Here is a 14859-nt window from a genome sequence, read left to right on the forward strand (position 1 = left end):
TTGGTCAGTTACTCCTGTGTGAGGAGGGGCCCTTTTAGTACGCTGTGAGTCCACTCTTTGATTTGGAGGCTTCTCTATGAGTGTGAAGTGTGAGTGTGTGCACAAACGCCCGTGTGTGCACACACCGAGGCGTCAGTGCCCGTGAGCGCACACACCTGCTGGCCTCTCCGCTCCGTATATGCAAACTAGATGACCAGGCCTGTGCTCAGCCCCGCAGACTGTTCGTTGGGTTGATGGCAAGCACAGTGGAAGATTCTAGCACATTCGAGATGTTTGCTGAGTCTGACCATGTCTGGAACTGTGCTTGTTTTATGGCCTCTACCAAAGATTAATTCTGAGGAGTGTTTTTTAGAAAATGCCCCGCCGATGTTCTCCAGTCCTGTGCTGAGGCTAGCAGCTATCAATGACAAGGAAACGGTATAGTAAAGCCAGAGAGTCCGGAGCAAAGGGGTTTTGTTATCTGGCCCCTCAATCCTGGCTCTTCATTAGAATCCCCTAAGAGATTTTGTTTCTTTTTGTTAAGTTCATTTATTTATTTTGAGAGAGAGACAGAGAATCAGCATGCACACACACACACACAGGGGAGGGGCAGAGAGCGAGGAGAGAGAGAATGCCAAAAGGGCTTTATAATGTCAGGCCAGAACCTGATGCAAGGCTTGAACTCATGAACCGTGAGATCATGGCCTGAGCTGAGATCAAGAGTTGGACAGTTAACTGACTGGACCATCCAGATGCCCCTCCCCTAGGGGATCAAAAAAAAATTCTTTTTTAAATGTTTATTTATTTATTTTTATTTTTATTTTTTTAAAATACTTTTTTTAAATGTTTTATTTATTTCTGAGAGAGAAAGAGAGAGAGCATGAGGAGGGGAGGGTCAGAGAGAGAAGGAGACACAGAATCTGAAACAGGCNGGGAGAGAGAGAGAAAGAGAGAGAGACAGGAGTGGGGGAGGGGCATAGAGCGAGGGAGACACAGAATCTGAAGCAGGCTCCAGGCTCCCAGCTGTCAGCACAGAGCCCCAGTGCAGAGCTCAAACCCACGAACCGTGACATCATGGCCTGAGCTGAGATCAAGAGTTTGATGCTTAACAGACTGAGCCACCCAGACGCTCCTCCCCAAGGGGATTTTAAAAGCCAGTGATGCCCCGGTGCCACCGGGGGTGGAGTTTATAGAATGGGCAAGAGTGCTTTTCCTGTCTCCTCAGGGGACTCTAGGGCGTGGTCAGGCCCAAGCATCTGGATTAGTGCCAGCCTCCTCATTTCAGAAGCTTCTGGAGAAAGGAGGGGTTAGATTTGGTCTTGGCTGGTTTGTGGCACGTCCAGTGAGCCTCCTGATTCTCAGTCTAAAGTGAGCCAGGTGGGCATGGACCTGCCTCCCAGCCTGCCAGGCTGTGATGGCTAGGCACACGCCCGGGTTCAAAACCTCATACGTGAATCCTTGCCTCGATTTCCCACGAAATGCCTGCCCTACAGTCTATGGTTTGTGCATTGATGAGTATTCACCTCTGTAGGGAAAATGTGAGAGAGCCTTAGAGGTGAGTCAGAAGCCTGCTGAGCAGCCGCATCAGAAATGTGGGCGTGGCCTGGAAGCGTGGGCGTGGTCTGGAGTCGTTTTCCCTGGGCTCGATCTTCTCCTTGTCTCTGAGCCAGGCTGCACCTTGTAAGTTGTAGAATCCCCATGGCAACCACGATTCTTGTCCCTAACAATGCAGACTGTGTCTGGTGGAGATGCAGTTGCCGGTCGCCCTGTGGAGGTTGGTTTCGCTTCTGCCAAAGCAAGTTTATTTCAGCACTCCTGATGGCCACATAGCCGGGGTTCTTTGCACTATCCCAGATGTAACGTCTTGCATCTCCCTGCATTAACTGATGAGTTAAATTAAATCTTTGACAGTGTGTTTGAGTCTTATCTGGACAAGAGTTGGGATCCTGCCTCTTTCTAAAACATTATCTTTGGGGCGCCTGAGTGGCTCAGTTGATTAAGCGTCCAGCTTCTGCTCAGGTCATGATCTCACAGTTCATGGGTTCGAGCCCCATGTCTGGCTCTGTGCTGACAGCTCAGAGCCTGGAGCCTGCTTCAGATTCTGTGTCTCCCTCTCTCTCTTTGCCAGTCCCTTGCTTGTGCATGCGTGCTCTCTCTCTTTCTCTCTCTCTCTCTCAAAAATAAAGACATCAAAAAAATTTTTTTAATTACCTTTGACTTTTGGCTCCTGCAACTGGTTCTCAAAATTTGCTATTTTCCAGGGGAAAGAAAATATTAAATAGAAGCTAATTTCCATCTCAAGCAGTTGCCATTTGAGCAAAGAAAGTTTTTCAGAGTTGGGGTGGGTACCGAAAACTCACTTGGTGCCACTTGTGGCTGCCTGACTACCTGTTGGTTCCATATCGGGTTGAATTTATCCTCAGGTGATGGCGGGCACAAACACGGCACACACGGCTGGTTGGGATTTTCCTGGTCTAGCTTCTAGGGCCCTTGTGTTGTGGTCTCTGGCTTCATGCTTCCTGTAATTGATCACAGACTGAACTCCCTTTTCTACTTCCCTATCTCTGATCATGCCACCCCCTAGATCTGCTCTCCCCACTCCATACATTTAAGTTCTGTCCAGTCGTTAGGGCCCAGCTCAACGGCAGTCTCTTCCAGGAAGTCTTCCCTATTCCCCTAGCAGGAAGAAACCATTTTTCCCCCCCTTGAACTCGGCATGCCCTGCTTTCTTACTGGTGCTGTCCTGTAGACTGTGAAGTCACTCTCTGTGACTTTGGAGCCAGCACGCCAGGCCCTGGAACAGAGTTGTTGACAGGTGAGGACAGGGCCCCATCAGGAAGTGAGTGGCGCACATTCCCGTTCGCCAAGGGCCTGCAGGCTCCCGTTGTGTGTGAACACATGTGCCCCCTGCACTCGCTGAGCAGTTGGAGACCCAGGCCTGCGTCTGAGCAGCGTCTCTTGGGCGCTAGAGGTGCTTCGCCTTGTCCGGTTGACTTATTGCCATCCTGGGACTGTGTTCAGCAGCAGGAAGCACCTGGGCGCTCCGCGTCCCGGCTCCGCAGGTCCCCAGGTGTGTCACCAAACCCTGGTGCTGCGCAGACGGCTCAGCCCGGGCCAGGCCTGGTCCCTCGTCACTGGCACGAGAGAACATGGGGACCCAGAGAGGGAAAGAGCATTTCTCAAGATTAAAGACCTAGGAGCAGAGCTGGTGCCGGAATCCAAGGCTCCTGGATCTTATTAGCTTTGCATATGCCCGTGTCTCTCGGTTAGTGTATGTGTCAGTGAGTTTATAGGTGTGTGTGCTCTCTGTTTTCCCATTTCTTTGTGAAGATGATCTCGCTGGGGGCGCCTGGGTGGCTCAGTCAGTTAAGCGTCCCACTCTTTTTTTTTTTTTTTTAAAAACTTTGTTTTTAAGTTTATTTTACTATATGTGCTGCCGAAGCGAGCACTGTTTTTAAGTTTATTTTGAGAGAGAGAGGGAGACAGTGTGAGTGAGGGAGGGGCAGAGAGAAGGGGAGAAAGAGAGACAGAGAATTCCGAGCACACTTTGTACTGTCAGCACAGAGCTCGATGTGGGGCTTGAACTCACAAAACTGTGAGATCATGATCTGAGCTGAAACTGACTCAGATGCTTAACCGACTGAGCCACCTAGGCGTCCCCACAGAGAATTTCAAGGGCAGAGACCTAGTGTGTGATTCTAGCACAGGTGTTTTTACTTGTGTGTTTTCCCTTCTAGGTTTTGCCCAGAGGTACTCACGGCTTATAGAGCTGTGATCACAGCATGTAAATAATGTTCTGTCCTTTTTGATCGAACATGCTGTGGACCCATCCACATCTCTGCAGTCTTCAGCATACTGATTTAACACTCTCAGAGCAATGGACCGCGCTGGGCCACAGTTCTGCGGCACTCGGCTTGTGTGGGGTTTGCTGGGTGTTCTGCAGAGCCTGCCTCACTGCCCGCCTGCACCCCCTTTTTCCTCTGCTGAATTGTGTCCTTGGTGTGCTGCCCAGAAGTCAACATTCAGGGTGCGGCGTGTGGGCCTTTGTGTGGTCTGCTCAAGTCCCTCCTTTCGGATTGCTCCTTGGGCGGCCAGCGTGTGTGGTTGCCATGGAGATGTGGGGGGGTGTCCCTTCTCCCACTGTGGGACCTGCCCACCCCAGGTGGCTGTGCCCTCAACTGGATGCCCTGAGGAAGCCGTTGGCACAGTGTGGAGCAGGAGGAGGGTCAGCGCAGGGGGCAGGCATGGCATTGGCCTTGGCCCTGGCCGGCAGCCATGCTCTGCGTCTGACGCTGGGTGTTGAGTGGCCTGAGGAGAAGCTGGCGCCCGTCTGTGGCTGAGAGGGGTAGAATGAGGAGGAAGGAGAGGTACCAGGTCTGGACGTGTGGGTCAAGAGGGCCTCTCCAGAGTGGGGCTCTGGCACCTTCTAGAACAGACTGTGAGGGAGAAGGAAGATAAGGCTCTGTGTCCTTCCTTCAGGCAGGTTTAGATCTAAAATGTCAGATTTTGGGGTGCCTGCGTGGCTCAGTTGGTGAAGCATCTGACTTCAGCTCAGGTCAGGATCTCACAGTTTGTGGGTTCAAGCCCCGCATTGGGCTTTATGCTGACAGCTAGCTCAGAGCCTGGAGCCTGCTTCAGATTCCATGTCTCCCTCTCTCTCTGACCCTGCTCTGCTCACGCTGCCTCTCTCTCTCAGAAATAAATAAAAAACACTAAAAAAAAAACCCAGCTAAAATGTCAGATTTTGTTCCTTTTGTAAAGACTCGATCCTGGAGTCCAGGTGAAGCCTGTTGCCATGCGCGTGTTCACGGCTGCTCTGATTTTTCATCTGTACGAGCTGGAAATCCCATGTGCTCTCCTTCTCCGAAGTCCAGAGAACACGAGGGCTCGGGCCCGGGCGTGGGATGGGGGGCAGGCTCCAGGCTGATGGGAACTGTGCCCCCACAGGCCTAGACTCAGAGAAGGGCCGCTGCAAGCCAGCGGGGTCCACCCAGGGGACAGCGTTGGGATGTGCAAGTCATAGCCAGAGCAGGTGGCCTTCAGTGTTGTGCCTAGTGCTTCAGCCCTGGGTGGGCCGTGTGCCGGGACCTGCCCGTTGTGCCTCGGGGGACCCACGCCGTAACTGAGGAATATGTGCCGTTGCCTGTCCCACCTTCGAAAATCCAAACACTGGTGGAGGTTAAAGATTGCGAAGGGATTTCATGGCGAACCTCACCCCTTGAGACTCAGTCATGGGAAAGTCAGCCTAAGTTACTGAAGAGGCTGCATCCAGAACTCTAAAAACATACCACTTCATTGGTTCAGAAAACAGCCAGAATTAAGCCCAATGTTATGGAACTGGGGTTCTTGAGTAAGTCGGTGGTTTCATGTTTTTTTTTTTTTTTAATTTTTTTTTTCTTTCTGTGAGAGNCCCCAAGTCAGTGGTTTCTGATTGGTGGGCCATCATCTGGTAGGTTCTGGAATTGGGAGGGTGCTTGTCAGCTCTTTTGTTTTCTTACAAAGTTTAAATGCTGCCCCTGAGATCACGTGTACTTTCTTTTTTAAATGTTTTTAGTTTTATTTTTGAGAGAGAGAGCATGAGTAGAAGAGGGGCAGACAGAGAAGGAGACAGAGGATCCGAAGCCGGCCCCGCACTGACAGCATGGAGCCTGATGCGGGGTTGAAAGTCACAAACCGTGAGATCATGACCTGAGCCGAAGCTGGACGCTCAGCTGACTGAGCCACCCAGGCGCCCTTGTTTACTTATTTTGTTTTGCTGACTTTGTATACGACCTCGGCCACCCTGCATTTGAAAATGCTCACAGATTCTGAAGTAGCGGAGCAGGCACCAGGGAGGTCTTGCTTTAATTCGCAGCTGGATGGCTTCCTTAAACCAGCCCTCACAGTATTTATAAGTAGCTTGTAGGTGTGCCGCCCAGCTTGCTCTGGACGGTCCCCCACACCGAGCCTTCCACCCACGGGAGCTCGCTAAGTTCTGGAACAGGCCAGTGAGTTCAGCATTATCCTCAGCCTTCTTTTCCTGGCAAGCAGACAGAGGCTTGGGAGCGTAGTTTGCTGGTGGCTGGTTACCTTAAGCAGCGTGCTCAGCGCCTGAGCCCAGGACCGTGTGGACCCATGGCCTCTGCTCCCGCCACCGTGTTAGAGTCCCCTTGCTCGGAGCAGACATGTGCCGAAGACAGGACGCTGGCTTTGCACCTGCAGTCATGTGTTGGCACTGTGTGGTGACAAAGGCTGGGTTTGCAGAGATTCTCTGGGTGTGATGCAGGAGAACAGCCCGAGCCTTGGAAGAGGGGAGATATGAGAGACCTGGATTAAAGGCCTCGATGTCTGAATTTCTGAGCCCTTGACTCACGCCAATGTTTCTTGCCACATTCAGCAGTTGTGAGTAAGCTGCGTGAGTCAGCTGGATCTAAGGAAAAAGCGGGGGCGGGGGGTCAAGAATGTGAGAAAGGAAGAGTAGGCACGGACTCAAGGAAACCAGTGGGCGAGGAAGAAATCAGGAAGCAGCCAAAATAGATGAGCTGGGCGAAGGGCTGTGAGGGTCGGCAGAGGGCAGAGGGGCGACCCTGGCTTGGCGTGTTGTTACAAGAGTCTCTTGTGTTTGTCTCTAGCAAACCCCATCTGGCTAGGAGCACCTGACTTGGGCCCAGATTTGGTTTCTCAGATCAGACTTTTTTGGTCCAGAGGCCGTGAGGTCCCTGACAGCAGGAAACATCCGATTCCTTGTGACATTAACAGGGTCTGGGATATTGGAGCGCTACACTGTAGAGGGTGACTCCAGCGTGACCCACACCTACTCGCCACACGTAGATTCCAGTGACAGCACACACACATGGTTTTGTGGGGGGGGCCCTGCACCCTAATTAGCATGAAGACATCGAATCCGGTGCCTCATCTCCGAGCCAGAATTCTGGGTTTAGGGAATAAGGTCTTTTTGGAGGTCTGAACTCTATTCTGGCATCATAGACGCTGCTTGGGTCTCTTTGGCTCTCTTGTTAAGAGTGTCTGTTCTTTGCTTTCTTCAGTCTTCTGTCTCTCAAATATTCTCTTAAATTTCTGTCCTCAACTCTGGCCCTGTGATGGTGAACTTAGTGTGTCGGCTGGAACTGGGCCACAGGTGCCCGGGTGTTTGGTCAAACATTATTCTGAGTATGTCTGTGAGGATGTTTCTGGATGAGAGTAACAGTTGGTAAACTGAGTAAAGTAGACATTTCTCCCTAGTGCGGGTGGTCCTTGCCCAATCAGTTGAAGGCCCACACAGAACCAGAAAAGCTGACCTTCCCACAAGTAAGGGGATTTCCTCCAGCCGGACTACCTTGAGCAGGGACGTGCATTCTCCCCGCTTTCTGACTGGGGTGACGCCATCGGCCCTTCCTGGGCCTCCGGCTCGCCTGCTGCTGACCTTGCCACCCTTGTCAGCCTCCATAATCATGTGAGCCAATTCCTTTTTTTTTTTCTTCATTTTTTAACGTTTATTTATATTTGAGAGAGAGAGACTGAAACAGAGCATGAGCAGGAAAGGGGCAGAGAGAGAGGGAGACACAGACTCAGAAGCAGGCTCCAGGCTCTGAGCTGTCAGCACAGAACCCAACACGGGGCTCGAACTCACATACTGCAAAATCATAACCTGAGCCAAAGTTGACACTTAACCCACTGAGCCCCCCAGGCACCCCCAGCCAATTCCTTTTAAACGCTCTCTCTGTTTCTGTCTGTACACACACACGTGCATGTGCATACACACGTGTGCGCACCTACACATGCACGTGCACACATATGCCTGTACCCTCCGGGTCATCTGCAACCCCCCGGCTAATAAGGACCCTTCCATCCTTCTTCTGCATTACTTTCCCTTCCCTCCCTACTTCCTCCCTCCCTTGTGTCCCCTCACTGACCATTTCTTTTGCACACACGGCCTCTGTCATGGAACCCTGTGGGGCTTCTGTGCTCCTGTACGCTGCAGACCCCTGACCACACCTGCGTGTACGTGCGTGGTGAGCATCCCGGGGCCTCAGCCACGGTCACCTGGGAATGTGTCTCTGGCCCTGGACTTGGCCTCACCACCCACACCCCCCCTGCCTTCCTTTGGCCTCTAGCTCCCTATTTCCTGAACTCTAGACTCGAAGCATCCGCTGTGGCAGCCGATGGCCACATGTGGCTTTTGAACACTTGAAATGTGGTCAGTGCGACTGAGGAATCAAACGCCGTATTTTTGTTTTTATAAATTTTTGTAAATGTTTATTTTTAAGACAGAGAGAGAGTGTAAGGAGGGGAGGGGCAGAGAGAGAGAGGGAGACACAGAATCTGAAGCAGGCTCCAGACTCTGAGCTGTCAGCACAGAGCCGGATGTGGGGCTTGAACCCACAAACCACGAGATCATGACCTGAGCTGAAGTCACTTGCCTAACCGACTGAGCCACCCAGGCGCCCCTACATCATATTTTATTTTAATTGAAGTTTTAAATTTAAATAGCGACGTGGTCCGTGGCTACCATATTGCACAGTGTGGGTAAAGTCTCTCGTTCCTAAACCAAAGTTCCCTTATTAATACAAAATGATCAGTGATGTTTATTATGTTTAGTACTTTATACGTTGCAAAGGCAATATAATCACATAGGGAAAAAAAAAACATATGGGAGAAGAAATTTACCCATCACCCAATACTGAAACGAGACCAAAACGTGTCTGCCAGGCCTGTGTCGCTGTGCCCGGGATCCTTACCGTTCACCTGTGTCCACTGTGCTGCCCACTGTTCCGTTTGGAAGCACATCCCACGCCTCCTTCCTCGAGGCTCCGCAGTCCTGGAAACCAAATGCTGCATAAGATCCTGTTGACCTGATGACTCAATCGGCACAGCCTTCCTGCCAGTTGAGTTTAAAGGGGAAGAGAATCCTTATTACGTGCGTGGGTGTCAGACCCTGTTCCGAGAAGGCACCGAGGCCAGGCGGCAATCCTGTGGCCCGTGTTCAAGGACCGGATGCACCTCCAGGGCACTGACCAGCCTGGGAATCCAGCAGACGCGGTGCCGCAGCAGAGAGTGCAGGCTTCCCCGTGATCAGGGCAGTGGGGACAGCTGCGCCCCTCCACAGCCGCGTGGCCACCATTGCTGGGTTCGGGATGCCAGTGGGGTCCCGGGAGGCCCCATCTGGGAACACCCTCTCTGGTCCTTATGTGGATCCCTGCCGATCGCTCCCAACTGCCTTGGGTCCTGTTTGCTGGCCTGGCGTCTCCAGCCACACAGCCGGCGTTGCGCACACCGTTGTGGGGACCACGCCCCCGCTCGGAGGCCTCAGCCACTTCTTACCGGAACAGCACCGTCCAGTTCCTTCACTCAGCATCGAACCCATTCTTTGCCCGTCTCCTGTCCCGCCACTGCCTCCTCCCCCCACCCTCCTGCAGCCTCCCGCCCTTGCCTGTCACCCTCACGCTTCATCCCTGCGCCCGTGAATACCGCTCTCTAAGGCGCTGTCCTCCCTCGAGGTGTCTGTTACAGCTCATCCGATCTCGGGTCTCATGGACACCTTGTTTGTTGACCCATCTTGTGATGGTTTAAGATACAGTTGGATTGAGGTTGGTTGCAGGGTCTCTGTCCCCTCCTCGGTGGTCAGTGTTGGGAGAATGGGGATAATGTTCCGTTGATCTTGATTTACCACCTGCCACCCTTCAGTACCTTCAGTGTAACACTGGGTATTACCTTGTACCCTGTAGCTGTCACTTCCCATTCTCTACCCCTCTTCCCCCAGCCCTCAGCAACCACCAGTCTACTTTCTACTCCTATAGATTTGCCCATCCTGGATGTTTCATGTAAAGGGAAGCCTATAATACGTGGTCAGCTGCAACTGGATTCTTTCACTCAGCAAAAGGTGCTCCAGGGTAGCCCGGAAGTTTGTTCCTTCTTACGGTGGAATGATGGTCCCTTTTCTGGATATATGACATATTATCCATCTATTTGTCATTTGTTGGACACTTGTTTCCACATTTTGGCCATTATACTTGATGCCGCTGTGAACACTCTCATACGGTTAATCCTTGGATAACTCGGGTGTAGACCACAAGATCTACTTCTCTGTGGACGTTTTACAGTACGCTGTTGTAAATGTGTTTTCCTTAGGGGTTTAATGGTCCATTCTCTCCCTTATGTTGTGGTTGCAACACAGTTTATAATGCGTCCAGCATGCAAAATACACGCTCATCAACTGTTGATGTTATCGGTAAGGCTTTCAGAAGGTCAACAGGAGGCTGTTAGTAAAGTTTTGGGGGAGTCAGAAGTTATATGTGGATTTCTGACTGCATGGCGGGGTTGGGACCCCTAACCCCTGTGTTGTTCAAGGGTCCACTGGATGTGTTTTTGTGCAAACATATGTTTTCATCCCTTTGTGTTTATATCTAGGAGTGGGAATGGCTGGGTCATATGGTAGCTCTGTGTTTTATTAAACAATTTTTAATGCTTACTTATTTTTTAGAGACAGGGAGAGACAGAGCGCAAGCAGGGGAGGGGCAGAGAGAGAGGGAGACACAGAATCAGAAGCAGACTCCAGGCTCTGAGCTGTCAGCACAGATCCCCATGCGGGGCTTGAACCCACAGGCCTCAGAGATCATGACCTGAGCTGAAGTCAGATGCTTAACTGACTGAGCCACCCAGGCGCCCCTCTGTGTTTAAGTTTTTGAGGAATTGTTTTGCAAAGTGACTGCATTTTACATTCCTACCAGCAGTGTATGAGGATTTCAGTATCCCCTCATCCCTGCCAACGCTTGTGATTATCTGACGTTTTGATTCTTAACCATCCTAATGTGAAGTTGAATCTCAGTGCGGTTTGATTGGCATTTCCCTAACGATGTTGAGTATCTTTTTCTTTTTTAAATATTTATGTATTTTGGGGGAGAGTGCAAATAGGGGAGGGTCAGAGAGAGGGAGACAGAGGATCTGAAGCAGCCCTGTGCTGACAGCAGCGAGCTGATGTGGGTGGGGCTCAAACTCAAATTATTGGGTTTTGATAGATTTTTATATGTTTTGCATGAGTCTCCAGTATGTGATTTGCAAATATTTTCTCTCCTATGTACTCTCATTTCACTTTCTTGAAGTTTTTGCAGTACAAGAGTTTTAAATCTTGATGCAATCTAATTTATCTACTTTTTTCTTTTGTTTCTTGTGTTTTTGGTGCTCTGTATAAGAAAACCCTGCCCAACCCAAGGTCACGAAGACTCATGCCCATATTTTCTTCTGAATGTTATAGTCTTAGCTCTTAGGCTGAGGTCTTTAATCTGTTTTGAGTTGGTTTTTATATGGTTTGAGGTAGGGGTCCCACTTCATCCTTTTGCGCACGGATATGAAGTTTTCCCAGCACTGTCTGTTGAAGAGATAATCTTGGGACGCCGGGCCGGCTTGGATGGTTAAGCATCCGATTCTTTATTTCAGCTCACGTCACGATCTCACAGTTCCTGACATCAGTGCATAGCCTAAGTGGGGTTCCCTCTCTGCTCTCTCTCTCTGCCCCTCCCCCACTTGTGTGCCCACCCTTGCGCACGTGCGCTCTCTCTCTCTCTCAAAATAAATAAACATTAAAAAACAACAGAAAAGACTACTCTTTCTCCATTGGATTGTCTTGGCAAATGTGTCAAAAATGAATTCACCCTAAAAGTAAGGGTTAGTTTCTGATCCCTCAATTTTTTTCCCATTGCTCCTAGTCAATTATCTTTGAAAGAGATTTAACTAATAAGAAAAATATCTCATTTATCCACACAGTTGTTGCTATTTCTGGTCATCTTCATTTCTTTGTTTAGATCCAGATTTTCATCTGGTACCATTTTTCTCCTGCTTAAAGACCTTCAACTTTTTTTTTTTTTTTTATAGTGCAGATCTGCTGGTAATGAATCCTTTCAGCTTTTGTATGTCTGAATTCATCTTTATTTCACTTTTGGGTTTCAAGGATATTTTTTGTGGGGCTAGAGAATTCTAGGTTGATGGTTTTTTCTTGTGCTTCCTTAAAGATATTATTCCAGGGGCGCCTGGGTGGCTCAGTCGGTTAAGCTTCCGATTTCGGCTCAGGTCATGATCTCCCGGTTCATGGGTTTGAGCCCCACGTCGGGCTCTGTGTTGGCAACTCACAGCTCAGAGCCTAGAGCCTGCTTCTGATTCTGTGTCTCCCTCTCTCTCTGCCCTTCCCCTACTCATGCTCTGTTTCTCTCTGCCTCAATAATAAATAAACATAAAAAAATTTTTAAGATATTATTCCATGGGACACGTGGGTGGCTTAGTTGGTTAAGCGTCCAGCTTTGGCTCAGGTCATGATCTCATGGTTCGTGGGTTCAAGTCCCACATTGGGATCTGTGCTGACAGCTCGAGCCTAGAGCCTGCTTCGGATTCTGTGTCTCCCCCTCTCTCTGCCCCTCTCCTGCTCATAGTCTGTCTCTCTCTCAAAAGTAAATAAACATTAGAAAATACATCGTTCCATTGTTTTCCATCAAAAAGCCGATGTTCTCTTATCACTGTTTCTCTGTAGGTAACATGTCTTCTTTCTCTGTCTTTTAACTTTTCTATCATTGATTTTGAGAATTTTGACTATGATGTCTCTTGGTGCCTTTTTTTTTTTATTTATTTATTTCTAGGAGAGAGAGAGACAGCGTGAGCAGGGAAGGGTCAGAGAGAGAGGGAGTCACAGACTGAAACAGCCTCCAGGCTCTGAGCTGGCAGTCAGCACAGAGCCCGACGCGGGGCTCGAACCCACGAACCGCGAGATCATGACCTAAGCGAAAGTCGGANNGTATCCCTTCTGTTGCTTCTTTGTTAAATTTAATAAATTGCCCCTTAAATTAAATCTTAACTAATTAAAGTTGTCTCACAGATCACTTACATTCTTTTTATTCTTAAAATTCTTTTACATTTTGAGGGAGAATATATCATTCTCAGATGAATGTTTCATTTTGGCCATTGAGTGGTCAGTTTTTATCATTATGCCTTTAAATCCACTTATCTTTTCTCTGGCAGTGTGCAATCTCCTAATCCCATCCAAAGTATTTTTCATCTCCGATACTTTAGTTTTCATCTTTGGCCATTCAGTTTGGGCACTTTTAAAGATCTTCCATGTCACTGTTTAACTTTTTGGAGATAGGAAATACAGTGACAATAACTTGTGTCTCTTTTTCTATTGATTCTAAGATTTGTGTCAGATCTGGCTTGATTTCCATAGATTGACTGTTTCCTTAAGCACGGGTTGTTTTTCTCGCCTTTGTGCATGCCCCGTAATCTTTGAGTGGATGCCAGACATTGCGAATTTCACCTTGTTGAGTCCTGGATGTCGCTGTCTTCCTTTGAATCCTCTTGAGCTGTTCTGAAATGCAGGTAAGTTATTTGGCGGCAGTGATGTTTCCGGAGCTGGGGGCTCCAGGGCAAAACCTTCTAGAGCATTTCACTCAGTACCCAATACTCCTGGATTATGAGTTTCCCTGCTCTGGCAGGTGGGAATAGGCACTGTTTTTGGCCCTTGTGGGTGACATTACCCCCTGGGCTGGGTTAGTTTCTTCACAGGCCTGTGCTGCCCTAAGCCCTGCTGAATGCTCGAAGGACAGCCTCGGCAGGTCTCCAGGCCTCTTTCTCTGTGCGGCGTTCTCTTCCCTGATCCAGATGGTTATCGTCTGGAGTGGTAGGAATGGAAAACAAAAAAGAGAATGGATTGGTAAAACTATAAGGAAAAAAAGAGCAAAGACTTGGGAGCAGCCAGTGAGAAGAGGATCGGGTCGTGGAGTGAGTCTACCCGGAGCGTGGCCTCTGGCAGTGTGGCCAGTAGGGAGAGAAGTGCAGAAATTGAGACCACTTGGAAAAACTTGCAACAATTTGACGAAGTAGATTGCAGCTTGGATTTGATGTTTCAGCTTCCCACACTGTTGTATTTTCCAAGAAAATAAGCCTGACGGATGGAATTGAAACCTGGCTTTTTAACGCAGGTGAACTGAGAAGGAAGGAGTGAGCTGGAGGGTTTGGGCAGAGAGAGATGGGGGCGGATGAGATTTGTAGCTCAGGCAGGTTTCTGCTGAGGAAACTGAAGGTCCTGATGGGGTCCCTCTGCCAACAGTGACTTAGGCTAAACACTCAGGATGAGTCAACACCGCGTTGGGCTCCGCCTGGCGATTCCCTATTGGGTCCTCTCCATAACACCAAGGAACCCCCGGGGTCAGGTGACTGGCCACCCTCTCCTTTCTGGGAAAGTGGCCAAGCCAACGACCTTCCCCTGGGTGCTTTGCTATTTTCCTGCCACTTTCTGCCTCTTTCCTTGGCCCACTGAGGCTGCGCCAGCCTAGGAAATCCAGGTTGATCGGTTCATCCGCACCGAACCAATTTGATTTGTTTCTCACTTGGCTGGTATTAGCAATTCAAATGAAGAGTTAACCTGTTCTGGAGGAAGGTGTTTGAAGAAGTAGATCAGGAAAAATTTCTCAAGATAAAGCAAAAATGTTCCAGAGCTGCCCTGGTCACAAGTGGTCCTCTGATACTTGGAATGTTCTCCTTCAAGTACTTGAACTGAATTTTAAATGTTATTTTATTTTAATTACCTTATATTTACATATGAATAGCCACATAGCACTGGTAGAAGTTACTGTATTGGGGGGGTGGTGCCTGGGTGGCTCAATCAGTGGAGCTTCCAGCTTCGACTTTGGCTCAGGTCATGATGTCACTGTTCGTGGGTTCGAGCCCCGCCTCGGGCTCTGTGTTGACAGCTAGCTCAGAGCCTGGAGCCTGCTTCAGATTNGTGCCTTTTGTATGTTTCCCATGCTTGGGGTTTGCTGAGCTTTTTGGACATGTGACTATAGTCTTTGTCAATCCGGGACGTTTCTGGCCACTAATTCAATTTTTCTGCTGCGCCCTCCCCCCCCCCCCCCGCCCTTCAGG

General features: G+C 49.5%; 1 protein-coding gene across 2 annotated transcripts in view; it reads left to right on the forward strand.

Moving 5' to 3' along the window:
• The window catches only part of LIMD1 (LIM domain containing 1), a 66754-nt gene that overhangs the window by 31703 nt on the left and 20192 nt on the right, over positions 1 to 14859 (forward strand). The window lies entirely within an intron of this gene.

This window comes from Crocuta crocuta, unplaced genomic scaffold (assembly GCF_008692635.1).
Source record: "Crocuta crocuta isolate KB4526 unplaced genomic scaffold, BGI_CrCroc_1.0 scaffold77, whole genome shotgun sequence".
Lineage (NCBI taxonomy): Eukaryota > Metazoa > Chordata > Mammalia > Carnivora > Hyaenidae > Crocuta > Crocuta crocuta.